The sequence below is a fragment of the Hemiscyllium ocellatum genome, chromosome 2 (assembly GCF_020745735.1).
Source record: "Hemiscyllium ocellatum isolate sHemOce1 chromosome 2, sHemOce1.pat.X.cur, whole genome shotgun sequence".
Taxonomy (NCBI): Eukaryota; Metazoa; Chordata; class Chondrichthyes; order Orectolobiformes; family Hemiscylliidae; genus Hemiscyllium; species Hemiscyllium ocellatum.
This window is the reverse complement of record NC_083402.1, coordinates 111982817-112007719: the sequence shown is the minus strand read 5'-3', so window position 1 is coordinate 112007719 and position 24903 is coordinate 111982817.

Below are 24903 nucleotides of genomic sequence, written 5' to 3'. Positions count from 1 at the left end.
TGCCTTGAGCAGTATGGTGTTTTGGCTCCATGCGCCAATGATATTGTTGGTGTGTGAAACAAAACCTGATTTCCGATACTTGTGTGAGTGCACAGTGAATTATCAAAGTCAGAATGGGCACCAGGAATGCAGTCTTTTGGTTGATACTTGGTGAGTGGCAAATTGATCTGAGAGTGGTGTGTGGTGAGGTGGGGTCAGCATCAGGTGAGAGGTGTGTCATTGGAGCAACATATGGATTTAATGAGGCAGATATGGTAACATAGGGCAAGAAATCTTGCTAGGCCTCACAGCAAGAAATCTTTCACAAATTTGAACAAACTTAACACTTGGACAAAAAAAAACCTAATGTCATCCAATATTTTTCGGAATTTTCATTATGTTTCATGTTAACACGAGCTTTTTGATCCTGCACTTAAGACTTCTTGACTGACTATTCTCACATGACATGTAGCATGTCAGGATGTCAGGATGCCCTATGAATCATTGTGTAGTACTCTTTGACAAGTTAAAGAAATTGCCATCTTTGTTAATTCTAATATATCTATGGAGCCATTTGTATGAAGTTGGGACATACATTTTGTTGGTAATGAAGGAGGTAGTGTTTACCAGGCTTTTTTCTCAGACTGAAAATGTGTTGCTGGAAAAGCGCAGCAGGTCAGGCAGCATCCAAGGAGCAGGAGAATCGATGTTTCGGGCATGAGCCCTTCTTCAGGAAGGGCTGAAGAAGAAGAAGGGCTCATGCCCGAAAAGTCGATTCTCCTGCTCCTTGGATGCTGCCTGACCTGCTGCGCTTTTCCAGCAACACATTTTCAGCTCTGATCTCCAGCATCTGCAGTCCTCACTTTCTCCTCTTTCTCAGACTGTACATATCTTTCTGCCTTAAATTCCTTCCTGTGCATGTTTTTTGGGCAGAGCTTGCTTCTCTATATTGCATACCACTTCAGCAAAAACAGATGATACTTTGACATACTGTAACTACCTACCACCCAAACAGTCTCAAGAATAAAGTGTTCCTCTAACCACTTGTAAATCTTTTATTTTGCCTGATTATAGGCAGCAAAAAGTAATTGAAAAAGTAATCTCCCTTAATTGGATGTTTTTTTGTCTAACAGAACACATTTTAATGCATTTTTGCAGAAAGAGAAATTACTTTTCTCTCTTAGAAGAGCATTCTTGTCAAATATAAAGCTGTCGAAGACAGTGTAGATTTATTCATTAAATCAGAGGTGTTGGGTGGATTTTTGCTGATAGTGTAATAGTATAAAACAGTGTAAAACAGGTGACAATGAGTCAGCAGCTTATTTTCTGTCTTCCTCCATTTTTAATTCCATTAAAACAGCAACGAAAGATGAAAAATGGGCTGACAACTCTCGATTATTCTTTTTACATTAGGAACATTCAAGAACAAAAGTAGACTATTTAGTGTCTCAAGCTCGTTCTGCTTTTCAATGAGACCATGCCTAATGCAGCCTAGCTACATGCACTGTCACACAAAATGAACATCAAACATCTTGTCAGAGATGATGCAACATTGCACCAGTATTTGGTAAACTATACTTCATACAAAAATGTGCACATACCATTAAAAAGGACAGAATTAGAAAGGTTAATAATGCTTATAACAAACGTTATTCATAATAAATAGCTGGATTAATAACTGAGGAGGGGTTTAAAGATTTAAAATCATTTATACTAGATTCTTCATCTGAATGTTTCTCCGGTGATATAACAACTTTGAATGCTGATAGGTGATGTTTTTGTGAAGAATCTTTTACATTAGTGAGAGGACGACTTGAGTAAAATGGGTCACTGGGGTGTAAGAGTGCAAACTGTAAAATGGTGATATTAGCTGAAAGTGAGGACTGCAGATGCTGGAGATTAGAGTCAAGAGTGTGGTGCTGGAAAAGTACAGCAGGTTAGGCAGCATTCGAGGAGCAGGAGAATCAACATTTTGGGCAAAAGCCCTTCATCAGGAATGAGGCTGGGAGCCTCAGGGTGGAGAGATAAATAGGAGGGGTGTGGGGCTAGGGGAAAAGTAACTGAAAGTACAATAGGTGGATGGAGGTGGGAGTAAAGGTGATAGGTCAGAGAGCAGGGTGGAGTGGATAGGTGGGAAGGAAGATGGACAAGTGGGACATGTCATGAGTGCTAAACTAGAAGGTTGGAACTAGGATAAGGTGGGGGAGGGGAATTGTGGAAACTGGTGAAATCCATATTGATACCATTGAGTTGCAGGGTCCCACGGAGAAGATGAGGTGTTATTCCTCCAGGCTTCAGGTGGTGAGGGAGTGGCAATGGAGGAGGCCCAGGACCTGCATGCCTCGGCAGAGTGGAAGGGGGAGTTGAAGTGTTCGGCCATGGGGTGGTGAGGTTGGTTGGTGCGTGTGTCCCAGAGATGTTCTCTGAAGCGTTCTGCGAGTAGGCGTCCTGTTTCTCCGGTGTAGTTGAGAGTGCATTGGGAACAATGGATACAGTGAATGACGTGTGGAAGTGCAGGTAAAACTGTGATGGATGTGGAAGGCTCCTGTGGGGCCTTGGATGGAGGTGAAGGGGGAGGTGTGGGCACAGGTTTTGCAATTCCTGCGTGGCAGGGGAAGGTGCCAGGAGCGGAGGGTGAGTTGTTGGAGAGGTGTGGGCCTAACGAGGTAGATGCAGAGGAAACGGACTTTCCAGAAGGCAGATAGGGTTGGGGAGGGAAATATATCTCCGGTGGTGAGATCCATTTGTAGCTGGCAGAAATGGTGGAGGATGATGCGATGTGCATGGAGGTTGGTGGGTTGAAGGTGAGGACCAGAGTAGTTCTGTCCTTGTTGCGGTTGGAGGGGGGGGAGGTGTTCGAGCACAGAGGTGCGGGATGTGGATGAAATGCGCTGGAGGGCATTATCAACCACATGGGAGGGGAAATTGTGGTCTTTAAAGAAGGAGGCCATCTGGTGTGTTCTGTGGTGGATCTGGTCATTCTGGGAGCAGATGCGGTGGAGACGGGGAAATTGGGAATAATTTTTGCAGGAGGCAGGGTGGGAGGAGGTGCAATCCAGGTAGCTGTGGGAGTCGGTTGGTTTGTAGAAAATGTCAGTGCTGAGTTGGTCACCGTTGATGGAGATGAAGAGTTCCATGAAGGGGAGGGAGGTGTCAGAGATAGTCCAGGTGAATTTCAGTTCAGGGTGGAATATGTTGGTGAAGTTGATGAGCTGCTTATCCCCCTCATGGAAGCACCAGGTGGAGCCTTTCACATCCATCAGAGATTTACCTGCATTTCCACACATGGCATTTACTGTATCTGTTGCTCCCGATACATTCTCCGCGACATTGGGGAGAGAGGATGCCTACTCGCAGAGCACTTCAAAGAATATCTCCAGAATACCCACACCAACCAACCAACCACATCGCCCCAGGGCTGAACACTTCAACTCCCCCTCCCACTCCGCTGAGGACATGTAGGTACTGGGCCTTCTCCATAGCCACTCCCTTACCACCCCATGCCTGGAGGACGATCGCCTCATCTTCCGCCTCGGGATCCTCCAACTCCATGTCTTCAATGTGGATTTCACCAGTTTCCTCATTCCCCTCCACCCACCTTATTCCAGTTCCAACCTTCCACCTCAGGACCACCCTCATGACCTGTCCATCTTCCTTCCCACCTATCCACTTCCACCCACCCCTTTGACCTATCTCCTTTAACCACACCTCTATCCACCTATTGCACTCTCACCTAACTTCCCCCAGTGCCAACCCCCTCCTATTTATCTCTCCACCCCCGAGGCTCCCAGTCACATTCCTGATGAAGGGCTTTTGCCCAAAACGTCGATTTTCCTGCTCCTCGGATGCTGCCTGGCTTGCTGTGCTTTTCCAGCACCACTCTCGACTGCCTGCCACTCTTACCCACTGAATTTGAAGAAAGTGAATCATAAGCAGCCCCTATTATTTTATATCAGCAGCAACATCCACCACCTCCTGTCTCCACCCCCAGCACAGCACTGCAAACTCGAAAGTTCCTTGAAAAAACTTTTCATAAGACTTTTAGTTAAGCATGTCAATTCTGGTTACATTCTCACGTAAGCTTCTAATACATTCACACAAACATTGAGAATTATTCAATAGGCCATTAACATAAGTAGAAGGTATTTAGTGAGGCAAGTCAGAAAAGTACAAATGACATTTTCCATTGAATCTCTTTGTAGGTGTTCAAAGTAACTGAATGTTACAGAAAAGACAATACAGTTATCTCACTACAGAACACATAGCCTCCACAAGGTTATCGGTCAGGTTCAAAGATCATTTCTGTCTAAAATGAAATAGGTAATTGAAATGAGCTGTGGAGATAGGAGGATTACAAATGAGGAAAAGAACAAAGGAAATAGGAGTAGCTATTCAGGCCTTTAATCTTGCTCTACCTTTCAACAAGAACATGGTTAATAATGTCTTTCAAAGCCATCTCCTTTGTTATGTTTATTATCTAGAAACTTAACGATGTTCCTTGAATATATGCAACAACTGAACCATTGACAGACCTTGGGTATAGACAATTCCAAATAATATACAGCTAATAGCAAAACACTCCATCTCTGTTGATTGTGAAGATTCATGAAGATTTTAAGGGAATATGGCAGATTGATTCTTGGAAATCAGGCAACATTTGCCAATAGGTTCAGTTGCTAAAATTTATGTAAGACGAATAAAATGGAGCCTTCAGCTTAAACAACAGTTTTGTCCACATTAGATGGAAGATGCCATCATAATAAAGAGTTGAAGTTTGGATTAGGAGTGGCTACTTTGAAGTTCATTGTTACCAAATAAAATCCCTACTGATTCTCATTAAAAGAGGTTGCATTCATTTTGTTTACTATAGATAAATTTAACTCACTCTCTTAAAATTGCCCAGTGATTTGAGAATAAGCATGACATTGATGTGAATCTTAACACTGTGCATGAAAGGGACTTTTAAAGCATTTCATGCTCACTTTCTGCTGAAGCTAAGCTGACCTCTGAAGACTTTGCCAAGACTTCACCAATACTAAAGACATTTATTCCATGAATTTAATAACATCATCTAAACTAATAGTGCCATGCTGCACTCCTTTATTAAACATCATATTCGGGTATACAGAGAGATAGGGAATGATTTGGAACTAAATAACCCCTTTGGTATTCACCTTGTCTATCACTTGGAGTGCAAAACAGACCATGAAAGTGAATAGCATCCCAGAATTAACTCTAAATCAATAATCTTGTAAAATGGTCAGTCTGTGTCTTGATATTTGCTTTTGCTGTGAAGTATTTGCTTTGATTAAAGTCTGACAATCGCTCCCTTCTGTCCAGAGTTTGATAAATTTGACATATTTCTCAAGTCAGTGAAAAGGTTCATTGTCAGTTCAAGCTAAACTAAACTTTAATAAAGTTGTTGTGGTGTAAAAGGTCATGTCTGTCCCAGCAATCAATTCAAATATTACCCAGTTAGCATCAAATACATGACAACGTAGAAAAAAAACACAATATAAACATTTAATTGTCTGTTTGTCCTATCTGTGGCTATTACATTATTAAGGGCGATATGTCTATCTGACTGCAATCTTGAAGTGAATGAATTATCATCTCCCAACTAGAATGTTGGAGAGAGAGAGTATTTGATTCTTGGAGGCGGTGGGAAAGTGATAATCTCATTTGCCTAGCAATATAAGATCCTAGGCCAATATTCTGATATAAAGGGTTTGAATTCTAACATGGCAGATGGTGGAATTTTTGTTCAACAGATAACTAGATTTTTTTAAAAAATGCTAACCTAATGGTGACCATGTAAATAGTGTTGTTTGTAGTAAAATAACATTTAGTTCACTAATGTCCTTTAGCCTTACCTAGGATGCCTAGACTACATGTGTTCAGATACACAGAAATATGGTCGATTCTTAGTATCCTCGGGGCAATTTAGGATGAGCAATAAATGCTGGCCTTGCATGTTACGCCAACATCCCATGAATGAATTAAAAGAAAGGATTTAATTATCTTCACACATTTCCAAATATTTTTGTTTGCTACCAATTCCAGCAATGTACACATTTGATGGAAAAATAAGTTGTGAATTTAACGTGCATGTTGTTATTTACAGATATTTACTGAGCCATTATTGGCAAGGAAGAGATGTGCCATGAACTGCAGTTCACCATTGACATTGTGGATGTGTGGAGCCAGTCCATCATTAGACTCACAAGAGTGACAGCTTGCCTTCAAATTCAGATGAGTTGTGAGAAAATGAAAATTTATTTTTCAGAAGAACTAAACCTGCCACAGAAGAATGTCAGGATGCTCTAAGAATTAAAGAACCATTCAATGGTGAGATGGATGTTCCTGGAATACTGTTTATCCTGTCTGAAACATCTCCACATGGGTGTTATTCCATCACCAAGTCATCCTTTATTTACATATGGATAGTATTTGACACTGATCCAGGTTCCTCAGAGCCAGCTCTAAGAGTGAGCAGGCTGTCTGACATTCTTGTTCTTATCTATCAGCCAGGGCTCCTGATTTGACCAGCTTAACAGCCCCAATCAGGGAACTGATATTCTATGAAGTCTACCTGGCTGACCTCATTACAATCACTACACTCTCCAGCCAATAAAAGGAGCAACTGAAACATTGGACTTTTCTTGCAGACAGTAATTTGATCTGCCAGATATTTTAAAACGTACATTAAATATTATTATTTTTATTTTTTCTTCTTCATATTATTTTTTCTTTCAGTTTCTTCATTGCTGCTTAATGTAATCTGGACTTCATTCTCTTTCTATACCTCATTTAACTGCAATGCAACCTATTACCCTTTACCATTTCTTAGTTTCATCTTTTGATCATTACATAATGTTGGTTTAGCTTATTATTGTAGCAATTTAATACAATCCCAAATGTCCTATTTCCTCACTGCTTTGTTATAAACAAAAACAACTTTTATATAGTATTACTAAAAAAAAACGCTTTGTCAGAGTTTTTGTTATCTTGCACTCAACAGGAGATTTGCAAAAAAAAACATGTAGAACAAAACAGGAGTTTAATATGGTCAAAAATAACATCTATGCATTTTATGACTGTTTCTATTTAAAATGGACAACAGCCCTTCTTTAGTTCTTACTTCAGGGCAATGTATGGTTGCTTTAGACAAAATTTTGTTATTAATTGTCAGGCATCATCTGACTGATACATCTGCTAATCGAAGTTCATTTGCCAACTGATCAGAATGCTATTCTCACATGGCATAAAAAATAGCTGTTATTCTTCACGTTTGTATTCTTGTGAATATCCTGATGGGTGCAAGAAGAAGAAAAAGCATTTTAATATAAACTCAAATTCTGTACAGTTAAACAACTAATTATATAGCACCTCTTGCATAATAAAATATCCCAGGGAGGTTTACAGGAGCATTATGGCATGTAGAATGGCATCAGGGCATGTGAAGATATGTTGGATCAGATGACTAAAAGTTTGGTGGAGGAGATTGGTTTAAGGAAGAATACATTTAAGGAGAGGAAAAGATTAAGAAAAGGAATAGCAAAACTACCTTATGCTTCCCACTACTTATACAGTTTGTTTAATTTTCTCTCGATCCACACTCAGGCTTAACCCAACAAGGTGATCATCGATTGTTAATACAATCAATCATTGCACAATTAAACACTGAATTAATATCAAAAGAAGGTTGCCTGGCTGGAAGAGCTCACAAACATAGAAAGAAGGCAAACCATGGTGGGATTTCAAGCAAAAGAAAAATGAAAATTGCTTAATAGGGAGCCGGTGTAGATCAACAAAGGCAGGATGATTTGTAAATGGGATTTGGTCCAAAGTTAGAACAGGTGTAGTACAGGTATTGGATAACATTGGCTTCAAGCTTGAGTACTAAACTCATGGAATTTGATGTTAGTATTTCCGGGCAAGTTGAATTTCTGGTAATCAGCAAATCAGAATTAAAATTTCATGCAAACTATGTTTGTCTTACTGGCAGAGCAGCCACATTGCTCCTGTCTTTACATTTGCAACCTAATTCCACACATAGTCTATCTGGAAGTCAGACATAAAAAGAATTGTACGTTTTAAAACAGAAGAGAGAAACAGCACTGACAATCGTCTGAATCTCAGATAACAATTTCAGATGGCCCATTCAGTTTTCCATCAGGAAGACGATATTGAGCGAATAGCAGAGAATGATCTTGATGAAGGACTTATGTTCCAAACATTGATTCACCTGCTCCTCAGATGCTCCCTGACCTGCTGTACTTTTCCAGCACCACACTCTCGACTCTGATCTCCAGTAACTGCAGTCCTCACTTTCTCCCAACCAGTTCTGCACAATGAAGAATATATAAGTAAGATGGGCAGAAAGAATGCTGCAGCCCATCCAGCTTTGCCCACATGATTGTCATGCTTTATGTAAGAGTTGCTTCACCCATGTTGATCCTCTGGGAGACAGGACAAGACAGATTGAAAACCAAGAGAAAATGAATTTAGGAACTTCCTTTCAGACCTCCTTTATCAATCAAAATTGATCTGCAAGATCACTCTGGCCTTGAGAGTTCCATGTAGTTGCTATATATTTCTATGAGCAGACAGGAACAGATCTCACTTTCACTTTGAGGAACATCATGTCACATTTCCCACACTCAGCTCCAAATTTGGCCTCAGTTTTACAACAAACTTTGATGTTTTGGCAAAAAGCAAATCCAGAATCTGTACTTGTCAACTACTGAAACATGTCAACAATTTTACTACAGGACTGGCCACTCACAGGTCCCATGTTCAATCACAGGTTTGAAGCCTAAGTGTCACCACTGGGAGAGGTAATTATAGCTGAAGCAGGCAAGAAAACCTTGGAACTTCGACAGATAAGTTTAATAAACATCACGGGGCCAAGGATGTGAGTGGGAAATCCCTTTGGGGATACTGTTGAGGTTGGGTATTCTCTGAAAATGTCTTCTTCCTTGAATCTTTAATATCTTGCTGTGAAGGCAACCAACTCTACCCCAACACCTCTCAAGACATCCAGACTTCCATTACAAGGAAGCTGCCACTTAGCTGTCAAATGCCCAAAATGACTTTTGCCTAGCCAGCCAAACTCTATCTCCTCTGAATTGAAAAGCTTCTGCCAGAAGAACTTTCTTTGGCAGGTATCAGATGGACTATAAGTGTAATTTTTTCCAGGTATTTAGTTAAAAGCCCATTTTCTTTTTTGTAAGGATCAAAATTGTTAATTCGGTAACATGGCTTTAGATGAATTAGCCCATAGAATTGTTCTTTCATGGAACAAATGAATAGTCACTGGTTAGCCGAGTCTAACATCCAGGTGATCTGGTTTTATTTAGGAGGCTGGGTATGGATAGTTGCAAGGTGAAAGTGGATATTTGAATCAGCCAATTTGTATGTGGGTAGATGTCTATCCTTGCTATCACTTAGATAAGCAGTTTGAAGATTAAATTTTTTGTAAATTCAAGTCTGCATTTGCATCGTCTCAGAATTGATAATGTCAGTCATTCCCTTCAGTAATCTGGCCGTCTGCTTTTCATTTTGTTGAAGTTGACTCTGTCTGCCCTTTATCTGGTCATGTAGCAGTGGAACAGGAGGCAGTGTAACAAAGAGTCCCTTGTGATTGAGACTGGCTCATTAATCTCTATCATGACAGGCTGAGTTAGCATTTGGTGAGGCATCATTTGGTTTGGTTTGGATCATAAACTGCTTTGTTCCCTGGAAGGTAAAACAGATGGACAATGATATAAGCTTTTTGGCACAGTCATCTGAACTGTTCATCAATTGTCATGGCAGATAAAGAACACACGCACATTTCAGTGGGTGGGTCATGGTTCATGTAAAAACTTGAAGTCTCCTTGTATAGTTAAAAGAAAGACTTCCATTTCTCTAGCACGTTCCATGATCTTGCGATGTCCCAAAGTCCCTTACAGCCAATGAAATACTTTCAAGTGTAGTCACTTAATATCATGGGAGAAAGGCGGGTGTCAATTTACACACAGCAAGCTCCACAAATAGCAATGTAATAATGATGGAGCAATTGTTTCTTCCTGATTTCATCAAGGGACAAGTATCAGCTGTGATGTTAGGGAAAACACCCCTTCTCTTTCTCAAAGTTATGCCATGAGAGAGTAGACAGGGCTTCAGAATAACTTCAGAACAGAAGAGTATTATTTACAATGCACTGAAGTGCCACCTTAGATTTTTATGTTCATGTCTCTGGATTGGGACTTCAACTCGCAGTCTTCTTGCTCAAAGGTAAGGGTGTAGGCCACTGAGCAATGAAATTCTCATTTGAAAAATTTTTGCTTTTTCTGAAATTTTAGCTGGAGACCATATGAAATCCATACCATGTGCAGAAGACGAGTAAGGATAGCAGTTAGGAATTAAAAGCAGAGAAAATACTTCTTGAAGCCTTTAATAATGTGCCTTTTGTAATTTTTATAGCCAGAGATTGCAACCTGTAGAACTATAAAATATTAAAAGCAAAGGAAGAGGCCATTCAGGCCTGTTAGGTATGTGCTGATTTCTATGCAAAAGTAACTCAAGCTCCAGTAATTAAAAAACTAATTAAAATACTTAACTGAAAGACTGATCTGTAATCAACAGTTGTCAACAGTCTCATCCAACAGTTAATTATTTTTTAGAGTGCTGCTTGTGGGCTAGTAGAAGCTGGAGTGGATCAACCCTAGCACCTTCAGGCTTCATTCTGTCAATCCCATTTTTCACTTGATATTTAGCCTACAAATGAGCTCAATGCTTGCTTCTAACGCTATGTCTTAAGGTTTTAAGGTATCATGAAATTGAGCTTGGATCTCTGATGTTGACACTTTATAATAGGCCCATAGAGTGATGCCTGCCTGCTGCTCATCAAGTGTATTTACTGCATTGTGTACATTCATGACATATATTCCAAATCATCTTTGCACTTATCCTATTTCATATCCCTATTATTTCTGAAGCATTCTTTATTCTAAATCAATTTGTTTCGTGCAATTCTCTAGAATTGTAAAATAAGGCTTTAAATTGTGAAAACAAAGGATAAGAGAGAGGTGACTGGTGGTTTGACCTGAGGGTCACTTAATGAATATATTATGTACAAAGGTCTAAATTAGTTGAATCCAGACTTGGAGCTGCGGTTTTAGGCAAACCGTATAATGGGCTTTACTTAGATACTGTAGTCTGACCTTACAAGCTTTGGCATTGGGCCCGCACTGCATTTTATTTTTTTATCCAACAATGATTTACATGAGAGCCATTGGCCATTTTGTCACATTTGACTAATTCCACAACTTCCAATACCCTCAGGCTCCCAAATCATTAGATTGTTGGGCATGGTTCCTGATCTCTTAATTACTTTTAATCAGCCTATTCAGACAGATTTTAACAGACCTCTGGAGCAGCTGGGACTTGAATACAGGTTATCTGGACATGTAGGTCAATTCAGACAAGAACAGATGCAAGGCATTGTGCGCACAGGGACCCCTTGGTCATAGATACTAATTAAAATGTAGCAAAAGTTTGGATATGTACCCTCTTTCATAAAGAATGCAGGAGAAACTCCTTGCCTAAAAAGTGGTTAGAATGTAGAAACTTGGAGTAGTCAAAAGATGCAATTGAGGGCAAGCTTGACAGACACGAGAGAGAAAGGAATACAAGGATGATTGTTGAAGTCTTGGGAGAACCCTATAGAAGGTAATGACAGAGACCAATTAAACCAAGTAGCTTGCTCTTGTCCTGCAATATTTAGTTCAGTTTGTGCAAGACTTTGTGAATGGGCAGCTCCACATACTGACCAAAACTATCCTATAAGTATTGCTCAACACATTATATATTTAGAACAATGTAAAATGTTGTAGGGTTTTAATCAATGAAATCTTACAGACTGTATACTTCATTGCAAGCTTACAACAACTGGGCCAGTGGAAAAATTGGCTTAGCACACTTTACTACTCCCTGCATCAACATATACTTTCTGTCTGAAGTGTTATTTCTGAAATGGTGGAATTGTTTGGCAGCCTCCCATGAGCTTATTTTTCACTTAACTAAACACCAAGCGTTGTGATGTGTCACATTCTGTCCGAGGCATTACAAGTTAACCCGGCTAATGAAATAGCACACCACATGGTGATATTTGTCAAGAACTGTTCAACTGCTGCCTTAAGCCTTCCTTATCTCTCTCATGACTGAAAGCTGTTTGAAACAGATTGGCAGCTAAATTCCACAACCAAGAAATGCTCAGGTTCATGCCTAATCTGTATTCAGTTGTTACAGATTTTCTTGAGTCAAATACAACCAAATTCTTATTCTTCATTTTTTTGTATTGGGAATCTGAATGTGGTAATCCATTCAGAAGGAAACTTGTAACCTGATAGAAATGGAATCGAGAGATTCAAATTTTCAATGAGTAACTAATCCATGAAAGTGATGCAAGGTCTGTCATTCAGATGCCTCAGCTAATGCTCTGGGCCATAAGTTCAAATCTCTCCATAGCCGTTGATGGAATTTGAATTGAAATAAGAAGTCTAAAATTGAAAGCTGGTCTCAGTAATAGCGACCATACAGTCGTCATTGATTGTTGTGAATCCCATCCAGTTCTTTAGGGAAGGAAATCTGTTCTTACCCGGATTGACCTTCATGTGATTCTACATCTGCACAATCTGACTGAATCTTAAATACTATTTAAAAACCATGACGTTTTAATAAAAAATGTACATTATTCATTTTTTGAACAATGGTATACCTGCTATTCTTATTACATTTGAGAAAAGTTCCAATTTTTGTGGGAAAAGCAATCTACATTTATTTTTGGGTCCTCTAGAATCTGCAGTCAGAGGAAGTAAAATGATCCAAGAGATATTTTGAAGTAAAGTTGTTATAATTTGCCACCTTCCATTAAGGAAAGGGTCAGTTCTCTATCTGACATAGAAAGAAAGGGCATGTTGCAGCTCACTCAGTTGCTACGGCAACTGGATTGTTTTACTTGCATGTTGTAGCCTATGCATAGTGATAACAGAAACTTCAATGTTGCTTGCAGTTCTGAAGAAGAATCGTACTGGACTTGAAAGATTTAACCCTTTTTCTTTTTCCATGCAAGCTGCCAAACCTGCTGAGTTTCCCCAGCATTCTCTGCATTTATTTCAGATTTCAAGCATCTACATATTTTACTTTCGTATTACGGAGAGGATCATTGTGCCTTTCATTAATAATATGCAATACCACATATCATAGAATCCCACAGTGTAGAAGCAGGCCATTCAGCCCATTAAATTCACACCAACTCTCTGAAGAGCATTCCACCCAAACCCACCAAACTCTAACCCTGTAACCTTGCCTTTTCCATAGCTAGTCCTCCTAGCTTGCACATCCCTGAACACTATGGACAATTTAACATGTTCAATCTACTTAATCTGTACAGTTTTGGACTGCAGAGAGTACCCAGTGGAAACCCATGCAGATACGGTGGGAGAGTGTACAAACTCCACACAGATAATCGCCCAAGAGTGGAATCAAGCCTGGGTCTTTGCTGTGTCAGGCAGCAATGCTAACCACCAAGACACCATGCAGTCCCATATATTGAAGTCTTGTGGTACAATGTGTTGAATTGAATGCGAAGTTTGCAAAATGTCTGTTCCAGTTTGAGATGGTGGTCAGGAAGAGGAATATCCAGTGACAAAGGAATGGAATTTGTGTCTGGAAAGCCAGGTACCATCATCCTGCAAATCTTATACTGTTTGAAATATTTTCCAGGTTGATTAAATACTATTCAGATTTAATGTTAAGGATGCTAATATTTTGAATGCAAGTTTAAATAGTTGTTTAGGAACTGGGAAAGACACTCAAGGTTTGAATAATGAAGTAACCTTTTTAACGGAAATAGATTGGATCAATTTAACTTGAAACACCAGAATCTTGAATGGTGAGGCGATTAGCTCTTTACTTGCTCAAATCTATTCCTTGAACAGAATAATGCATTTCCAAGAAAAAATAATGGGAGCCAAGTGTGAATAATGCTGCTTCTGTTAATGAGACATTAATGTTGTAGACTATTACCTGTTCATTTTACATGCTCAGGACGTAAATCACTGAAGGCTTTCAACATGTTGGCAGTTGTGATGATCATAGAACAACTGGGTAGCAAATGAAAATAAACTTGCTCTATTCCCATATGAACAATTCTGTTTTTGCCTTCCTGTCTTTTTACTCATTCATGCATAATCAGCCTTAAGCTAATTTTGAATTGAAAATTATTTGAATGCCAAAAGGTGACAATAATCCACTAATAACAACTTAAATAATTTTGACAGCTGTCTTCTTTCATTCAGCTGTCAACCCAATGTCTTTCTGAAAGATTGTCTTAACATATTCAAACGTTTCTCTGGTATTCCTTGTGGACCATCACTTTCATGCAGAAAGTTGGGTGATGAAGGAATGAACTGAAGCCAATATTTACACAGGTTAATAACCGCTTTTTTGCACAATTACAAATACATTTCCTAATTCAAATGCAACGTTTCTGCCTGTTACATTATTAGAGACACTAGTGAATCTGTAGTTTTACACGCTGCCCCTTTAACAAGGTTATTTTACATGTTTTTTTCAGACAGGTAGTAAAAGACACAGACTCTGAAAAGTCTAAGGTTGAAAGGATTTAGCGCCAATTTGATTGTAGCTAAAGATACTGCCTCAGAAAAAAGACTTTCAAGCTTTACAAAAAAAGCACTTGCACAATGAATGGGGAGTGGCTCAGCTTTTGGTTTGGTTTTTGGCGGTGTGGCTATTCTGTGAAAGCAGTCAGGCAGTTGAAGAAGTTGCTGGACCCAAGGAAGCAGGCCCAGGCTGATCCTCCTCTCTCTGATATCTCTCCTGTAAGAACCTGTTTGATTTTACCTTTTGTGCCAAGGGATGTTTATGGGGATTGTTGCAAGTATTTTGAACATCATTAATTTGGTATGTCCGGTTGGGTTTTTGGATAGGTTAAGTTATTCGGTGTTCTCTTCTCTTTTGGTGTTTCATTTGATAATCTTGTAAATAAATTCTGTTTTGTTTAAAACTAAGTGATTTGACCAGCTGCATTCCTGTTGAAATATCTGCATTACACCTGCTGAAAACAACTAGTAAAGTTAGGGTCTAGGCTACTTTCTTAATGTGTTGAGGGGGTCTGACCTGGTCCATAACAGATGGGGGGCTCTTTGCAGGAATTGCGCTATAGTTCCAATTTGTGATTAGGGTTGTTGGACTCAGGGGCAGCGAGTGCTAGGTATTTGTACTTGTTTGAGGTGTTGAATTCGGTTGGCTTAAACAGTGTTTGGGATAGCAATGGCTCTTTCAGTCACCAAGCATTTCCCAAGGGTGGAAGAAGTGACTTTGGGGGGTTTACAAAAGATTAATGAGGCCAAACTGCTAGAATTAACAGACAATCTGGAGTTGGAGTGGATTCCTTCCATGAGGAAAGGAGATATAATAACAGCATTTACATTTGCTGGAAACACCGTCAGAATCTTCAGAGATGGTTAAAATTCAATTGAAAATGAAGCAACCTGAGTTAGAGGCAAAAGACAAGGAATGGGCAACAGAAATGAAATATTTGGACTGCAATTAAAATCAGAGGAAAGAAAAGAACAAATTGCTTTGTGTAGAACAAAAAGACAAAGAGAAAGGAGAGAGTAAATGAAGAAAGAGATGGAGTTTGAACTTCAGAAATTGGCACTTAGACAGGAGTTCAAAAATTCAGTTTCTGAAGTTGTGAAACTCCTGTGGAAGAGCAGAGAGTTAAAACGGCAAGATCAGCAACTGAAATGGCTGGTGATTAAGTGTTGGTCCATAAATCAAAGTCTGGCTTCCAAAATCAATTTCAATCCCTGAGGGAAAGGAACTGGGGAAAAGAAAAAATCCTCACATGTAAAGGGGAAGGTAGATCTCAGCAAAGCTCATAAGGATAAATTACCACAGTGTAAAAAGGAAACCCTTGAAGTTAAAAAGCTCAGAGCGTTTCACTGCAAAAAAAAAGGCCACATTTAAATCAGTGTTGGTGGGTTAAGAAAAGCACAAGGAAACCAGATGTAGGAAAACAGGATAAGCCAGTGAATTTTGTGGGAGTGGTAACAGAAAGCACAGTGGAGGCTAAAAAGCTGCACCCGAATGTACGAGCTAGTCTAAGTTTGGTTAAGGAGGAAGTGCCAGATCTTCTTAAATCACATGCCTGTGAAGGTAAAGCTTATTTGCACAGGCTAGGAGCAGCAAATAAAGAGGTTACAATATTAAAAAATACAGGATCCTGTCAATCTCTGATGCTGAAAGTTGAGGAAATATGTACTTCTGAACGATTATTGCCAGAAAAAATACTAGCAACGGGAATTCACAGTGAGACAAGAGGCACTCAGTTATGTAAAGGCTAAAGTATCCAGGGAAGAGTGGAAAAGTCATGATAGAAATATTAGACAAACCCTTAGCTCCAGGAATACAAATTGTCCTTGTTATTGATTATAGCTGGTTCACAGGTAGGAGTGCTGCCTATTATGGTTTAAAAGCCAGTGGAAACTCAGGCAACTGCTTTACAGAAAGCATATCCTGTAATTTTTCCTGACCGTGTGGTAGCGAGGTCACAAAGTCACCAGTTGAAACAGGAGAGATCAGAGTACAGATAAGAAAGTTCAAGTGGAATTAGGCAGAGACCCTGTTTGCTCAGATAGTTGACACAAACCAGGAGCAGATAGATATGAATGCAAACATTTTTATCTCAGATAAGTTAACTGAGATACAGAAGAAAGATGAAAATTTCAAGCAAATTGTATCAAAAGGCAGACACACAAAAATAATCTGCATGTATCCCTGAATGTTATTATCTTAAAAATGATGTCTTAATTAGGAAATGGAGATCATCACATATTTAAGCTGATGAGAAATGGGCAGAAGTTCATCAAGTCATATTACCAGTGGGGTATCAGAAGGAGGTGTTGCCAGTGGTACATGAGCTACAACTAAGGGGCCACTTAGGAGTGAGAAAAACTCTCAAGTTAAAATACAAAAACATTTTTTCTGGTCTGAACTGTGCAAGAATGTAGTTGAATTTTTCCAGACATGTCATTCATGTCAGGTAATTGGAAAACCACAGGCAGTAATAAAACCCACAACTTTTATACCTATTCCTGCATTTCAGGAACCTTTTACAAGTCTTAATTGATATGTAAGACCCCCTACTTCAAACAAAAAAGTGGGAATCAGCATTTGTTCACAATAATAAATGTATCCACTGGATTTCTAGGGGCCATTCCATTACAGATTATCACAGCTAAAAGGACTGTAGAGGAGTTACTCAACATTTTCACTAGATACAGACTACCTGCAGAAATACAATCAGATCAAGGGTCAAACTTCACATCATAATTATTCAAAGTTATAGCTTAGGAATAAAATAATTCAGATCTATTGCTTAGCACACAGAGTCATCAAACATTAAAGACCATGTTGAGGGCTTATAGTCAAGACTATCCAGATGATTAGGGTAAAGGGAATTACATTTGTGCTTTCTGTGATCAGAGATGCACCACATGAATCAACCAAATTCAGTCCATTTGAATTCGCTTTAGGGTATGAAGTGAGAGAACCGTTAAAATTGATTAAGTAGAAATTGATAAGTCAGCATTCAGAGACCACATATTTGGACTATGTGTCAAATTTTCAGGAATGAATAAATAGAGCAGGAAGTTGGCTGGTCAGCATTTAAACATATTGCAGCATATAATGAAATAGGGAGCAGACAAGAAATCAAAAACTTGCCATTTTACTATTGGGGATAAAGTGTCAGGGTTGTCTCCAGTGATAGGTGAACTTTTAAAAACAAGGTTCAATGAACCTTTTCAAGTTGAAAGGAAATTGAGTGAGATGAACAACTTGATAAGGACATCTGTGTGTCATGTGAATGTGCTCAAAGGTATTTTGACAGGGAAGGAAAACCGAAGGAGACTGTGTTTTTGGTTACAAGACAGAAGGAAGAACCAAGTTCAGAGGATTATGAATTGGACATTCCTAAAATTAAATTGGACAATGGGGAGGTTGTCAAAAATTGGAATAAATTATTAAGATACCTTCTGGAGGAAAATTAAAATGACCAGAAAGAGTTATGACTATCACATGGAGATATGTGGAAATAAGCTGGGAAGTACTAACCTAATTGTGTATGATGTAGCTATAGGAAATATTGTTCCGAATTAGCAACATCTTTATAGGCATGACCTTCTAAAGTTGGCACAGGTTTAAAAGGAGATTGAATGCTTGTTCCAAGATGACATAATGGAAGTGAATTACAGTGACTGAAGCTCACCCATAGTAATGGTGCCAACACCAAAAGGTACCCAACAGTTCTGTGTGGATCATCGCAAAGACAATGCAGTTACACAGACTAATGCATATCTGATTCCATGTTTGGAAGACTGTGTTGAAAAGGCGGGAAAAGCAACTTATATTTCTAAGTTGGACTTGCTGCAAGAATGGCAGCTACCTTTGTCAGAAAGAGCAAAGAAAATTTTAACTTTCATCACAGCAAATGAACTATATCAGATTAAAGTTATGCCATTTGGTATGAAAAACACTCCAGCCTCATTTCAGAGACTAACCAATGAGGTCATTGCCGGATTTCCCAACTGTGTTGCATATATTGATGGAAGGAACATTTGGAACATTTATCAGCTTCAGAAGGCAGGCTTGGTGATAAACCTGGCAAAAATTAAATTTGCCAAAACCCAAATCACCTTCATGGACAATGCTATTGGACACGGACAAATGGCCTCATGAGATGCAAAAACAAAGGTAATTTGGGAATTTCCTGTACCATGGACAAAAGGAGCAGTACTATGATTCCTGGGATTGAGTGGATTTTATTGAAAATTTGTGTCACGTTTCAACCAAATGGCTGCTCCACTCACTGCATTGCTAAAGAAAGGCAAGAAGTTTCAGTGCACAGCAAACCACCAGCAGGCTTTGACAGCCTGGAAGCTGATATTAGCCACATCCAATTATGCAAAGCCATTGAAGGTGGCTTTAGATGCAAGTGATGTGGGAGTCAGTGCTGTGCTCTTGCAGGAAGACAACGAAAAGATTGACCTATCAGATATTTCCCCCGGAAACTGAACCTTCATCAGCAGAAATATTTGACAGTTGAGAAGGAGACTTTGAGCTTGGTGTTGGTATTACAACACGTCAAGTTGATGTTACCAGTGATGTCTTTGAGACAATCATATACACTGATCATAACCCATTGAAGTTTGTGGACAAATTTAATGACAGACTGTGTTTCACTGGAGCTTGTTGTTATAGCCATTCAGTTTAAAATTGTGCATGTGGCAGGAAGATAAAACATGATTGCCGATACATTGGAGGAGGTATTCGGTGGCACGAGTAAAGCAGACTGAAACAGAATGCAGTACTGCATGTTTGCATGATTATCAACGTAACGTATATGTGTAGTGTAAAGTAGCACCAGTTTATGATTAAGAGTTTTTAAAATGAAGCCAACTTTGGATATTGATTTTTTTTTAAGGGGGGAGATGTGTCGATGCTGCTTCTTTAACAAGTTTATGTTGTCCTTGTTTGTTTTCAGGGAAGTCATAAAGACACAGACCCTGAAAGTCTATGTTGAAGGGTTATAGGGCTAATTTGATAAAAGCTAACAGATATTACCTCAGACAAAGGCTTTCAAGCTTCAACAAAAAACACTTGCACAATGAATGAGTAGTGGCTCAGCTTTTGGTTTGGTTTTTGGCAGTCTGGCTATTCTGTGAAAGCAGTCAGGCAGTTGAAGACGCTGCTGGACCCAAAGCAGCAGGTCCATGCTGGAAATCTCTCTCTGACATCTCTCCTGTAAGACCTGTGTTTGGTTTTACCTTTTTGTGCCAAGGGGTGTTTATGGGGATTGTTGCAAGTATTTTGAAGAGCATCATTAATTTGGGATGATCAGTTGGGTTTTTGGATAGGTTAAGTTCTTCTGTATTCTGTTCTCTCTTTTTTTGTGTGTTTTATTCAGTAATCTTGTAAATAAATTGTAGTTTTGTTTAAAACTACGTGGTTTGATCAACGGCACCCCTCATGAATATCCATGTTACACCTGCTTAAAGCAACGAGCAAAGTTAGGGTGTGGGCTACTTTCTTGAAATATTTTGAGGGGGCCTGGCCTGGTCTGTAACACTGCCACTTTCATAAGATTGGACCAATTAATATTTAAGTAATTAAATGGATAAACTTTCTCTTTCCTGAAAGGTCATGGGAAATGATAAGAATGTGGCAAAACATGACAAGACTGAACCAAATTTGATTCCTGATGCCAAGAAAATAAAACTCCATTTTTCTCCTCAGGTTTTAGCAGCAAGGTCAGAAAACTGCTGATAAGCAGAGGTGACCTAACTTCCATGCACTTCCATCTTACTAAGATCCAACTCACCTCACTTTTATATAGCATACAATTCTGCACCTCCTCCCCCCCCCCCCCCCCCCCCCCCTCATCTGAGCAACTACAGTGACAATTCCTGACTTGAAAGTCACAGTGATTGCCTGTCAGAAGCAGCCCTCTGCTCACTCGATTTGAACATTCCTTCATCAACATGTTCTTCATTGCTCCATGGACAGCAAAGTCTGAAGTCCATCAAAGTCTGTACTGGTAAACAACCAGTCTCACTACACTAACATGGCTGAATTACACCAACTCAGAATCCACTTCAATCCTTCAGGGCTTTACTTTGGTGTTTAGTGGGTGACATGGTGGCTCACAGCACCACGGACCCAGCTTCGATTCCACCCTCAAGTGACTCTTTGAGTGGAGATTGCACGTTCTCACCATGTCTGCGTGGGTTTCCTCTGGATGCTCAAATTCCTTCCCACAGTCCAAAGATGGGCAGGTTAGACAAGAGGCCATGGGAAGTGTAGGGCTAGAGGGATAGTGTGTGCATGTGAATGCATTTTGGAGGGTCAGCATGGACTCAATGGGCTGAATGGCCTGATTGTACTCTGTAGGGATCCTTGATTCTCAGGGATATGTTTGGCTTGCATGCATTTGCAAAAGTACTTTCTGCACAGGGATGCAAAGGCATCACACACTGACATGACCATCCCACAATATCTAAGGAAGACAGGACAGTATTAGGTATGCAGGGATATGTTCGATGCGGCAGGAGTAGGCTGAGACAATGGATTGACTGGGACAGTCAGCTTTGTGAATTTTGGGTAGGAGAATTGGGCAGTGTGGGATTCCTGGACTATGAGGTTGGAGGTTGTGGATGGGAGATCCCCTGAGGTGATGAGATTGTGTACAGTCTGGAAGATGATGGCTTGGTGATGGGAGGTAAGGTCATGGCCAAGGGGGCAATAGGAGGAGGTGTCTTCGAGTTGGTGCCTGGCTTCAGTGATGTAAAGGTTGGTGCGCCAAACTACCACTCCACCCCCCCTTGTCTGCGGGTTTGATGATGAGGTTGCAGTTGGACTAGTGGGAGGGCTGCGCGTCGTGCGCGTGAGAAGTTGGAGTCAGGTAGGGGGGGTGGACAAGTTGAGGCAGTCAAAGTAATGGCGGCAGTTGAAAATGAAGAGATTTAGGGCAGGTAACAGGCCAACAAGGGGTGTCCAGGTGGATAGGGTGTGTTGAAGATGGGAGAAGTGTCCTCAGCCCATGTTTGATCCAAGGCCTGGCTTGTAGGAGACACATTCTCGTTCCCCTCTGCTGGCTTGAAGGATAATGTTTGGACAGATATTTGAGCAATCTTAAAGCATGTTCTCATTGCGCTTATGGCCCAGCAGTCTTCCAAACACAGCCCCCTGATTGTCATGCTCACACTGACAGGCCACAGGAATGGCTGGTGTGCAAAATGAACAAGACACATTGTGCCAAGGGTAACCATCTTCGTTTGGTTCAGCTGATTGAGTGTACAGTAATCTTGATGCTTGCCTAGAAGAGAAAGAGATTCCATTCCCTTCATAGTGTCATTGTTCACTCACCTTAGAAATAACAGTGGTGAACATTAGAAATTTTTGTTTCAAGATTTTTGTTCAGATAAAAGAAGCCAACCATGACTTTTATGAGCTTTAGTTCCTTGATGTAGATGGGAGACAAGAATAACAGTTACAGAGGTAGGTTTCACGAAGAGCTTTTTAATCAAGGAGTTTTGATACATTGATCAGCAGCATCCAAGAGAGAAACCATGGACTCTGGCCCACATACTTGCCAACTACTCCTCCACACCATTCTCCTTGACCCATTCTTCCTCATACTTCCACCCATCTCCTCAAAAATGTATTTCTTTTTAATTGATTTCAATCTCTAGTTAACATATCAACCTGAAACTAATACAACAACATATAATTATGAGCGGCACGGTGGCACAGTGGTTAGCACTGCTGCCTCACCGTGCCAGAGACCCACATTCAATTCCTGCCTCAGGCAACTGTCTGTGGGAAGTTTGCACATTCTCCCAATGTCTCTGTGGGTTTTCTCCGGTCCTTCCATAATCCAAACATGTGCAGGTTAGGTGAATTGGCCATGCTAAAATTGCCCGTAGTGTTAAGTGTAGGGGAATGGGTCTGGGTGGGTTGCTCCTCGGAGGGTCGGTGTGGACTTGTTGGGCCAAAGGGCCTGTTTCCACACTGTAAGTAATCTATTCTATAATTGCTTTTCATGTTTAACCAGTTATGACAAAATCAGGGATGGGCAGGTTTTAACTATCACCAGTTTGCATTTCAGTTCTGACATTCTGATGTCTCTGTCTCTGTTTCCTCACAGACTTTATGTGCTGAGCTGAGATATACTGGCACCTCCACCTTCTTGACTTTATTTTTTTTCAGGCTATGCCAACTGAATTCCAATAACTTGCAGATACTTTACTTCATTCCTGCTATGTTAACTCTACTGAAGACATGATTTCCAACAGAGGATAACAGAGAAATGTTAATTAATTTACAGCATTCAATTTGAGACATGTGTAACCCTTCATTAGGACTTGCGTTAATTCAGGTACAATAGTTTTAAAATTATTCTCTTCACTTCTATTGGATTCAAAATGTTCACTCTATTTTGCTTCCAGAAATGCTGCCAGATCTGCTGGGATTCTCCAGAACTTTGTTTTTATTTGAGAATCCCAATTTCTACATGATTTATTTTATTTTAGATGAAACTCATTGGGTTGAAAGTTACCAAAAATTTGTTGTCAGTTTTTTTCCAGCTGATAAGAGTTTCCTCCAGCTCCAATGAGTTCTTACATAATTCTCCACATCTCACTCAAACTTATGGCAACCCACTAGTGCCATTGTACACTCCACTGCAATGACATGCTTGTCACTATGGGAACCTGCATTGATTTCTGCCTCTCACCATATTTAAAGCTTTGCTGCTCATTTGGTCAACAATGCCTTTACAGTGCACCTGGTGGGCCGGGAACAAAAATAGAATAAAACATGTTTTGAAGGCAGAATAAATGACAATTTAATACAAACACAAGCTTGTATTCCTATTTTCCATCAGTACCAAGACTCAAACTACACAGGCTAAGCCACCTCAAGCATCATTCCATCATCAAATCCTTTTTAAGTGAGTGTTGCACTTTCCCAAATGCCTAGTATAGCATAATATCTTATCATTTTGGATGTAAGTTTGCTCGATAAGCTGGAAGGTTTGTTTTCAGATGTGAGCCTCCGGAGGTGGTGATGAAACATCTGAAAATGAACCTTCCAGCTCAGCGAGCAAACTTACATCTTATCACTGTCCAAGATGGGAAAATGGCATACTGGAAAACATTCAAATGTTTGTAAATATAACTTATATTTAACAACAGCAAAAAACAAACTGGAAAAGAAAAGTTGCATTTGTGTCTGGGAGAAACAGGACTTCACAACAACAAAGCTACAGTCAATGGATGATCCCTACTCCCATCTGTTGGAAGTGAGTATGAATTTAATTCAATCTGGCTTGATTCTGTGCTATTCTAGTATGCTGAAGGTGATGTTCCTCTTCCTTAAATTCCTCATCTTTCTTCTTGGAAGCCTTTTGTTGCTCTCTCAGATTTGAGAGTCCATCACATTGATGAAGGTTGTGTATCCCGATATGTAAAACATTCACTAGCTTCTCCTGGTGCTTAGAGGCAGGGGGAGTTCAAGGATTTAAGGTCCCCTATTGGAGTAATTCTCTATGTATTTGACTGTATACCTGTCCAGTGACAGGCAGAGACCAGGGTCTGGCTGCCCCTGAACCACCAAAGCTGTCTGGAGCCATATGTGTGTATTTCACACACAGCCCTGTGCGAAGATACTCGCTTTTTGAATAGGGCTATCAGCTCTGATCAGACATCCCATTAGCTACCTCCAGTATCCATTCATACTTTTCCTTGCCAGTTAACAAGAGTACGTGAAGACTAACCACACTACTGATACTAAAACCTATTATTTACCCTTTTATCAATTAGCATGAGATTGAGAACAAAACAATCTCAAGTTTCTGTGAACAGTTTAATATTATCACAGAAAGGCAGTGATCGCCAGCTATTGTGAGTGAAAAACACACTGTTAACGAGATTTGTATTCTGTCCTCTGATATCAGATTCCTTTGTATCAATATACTCGAACATGATATAAAAAATGTTATTTACTTGTAATGTTCAGAGATACATCGGGGAAGTGCCTCCACAGGAATACTGCCAGACTCCAGTGGTGGCACTCGGGATCTCTCCTGTGGTTTTCAGGAATAAAGTATTATCTGAAATTTACTTTTACAACACCACTTCATAAAGTCATACCGTATGAAACCAAACCTTTTGGTCCAACCATCCATGCTGATCATCGTCCCAAACTAGACTTGCCTGGTCCAGGCCCATATCCCTCCAAACCGTTCTTATTCATGTTCTTATCTAAATGTCTTTTAAACATTGTAAC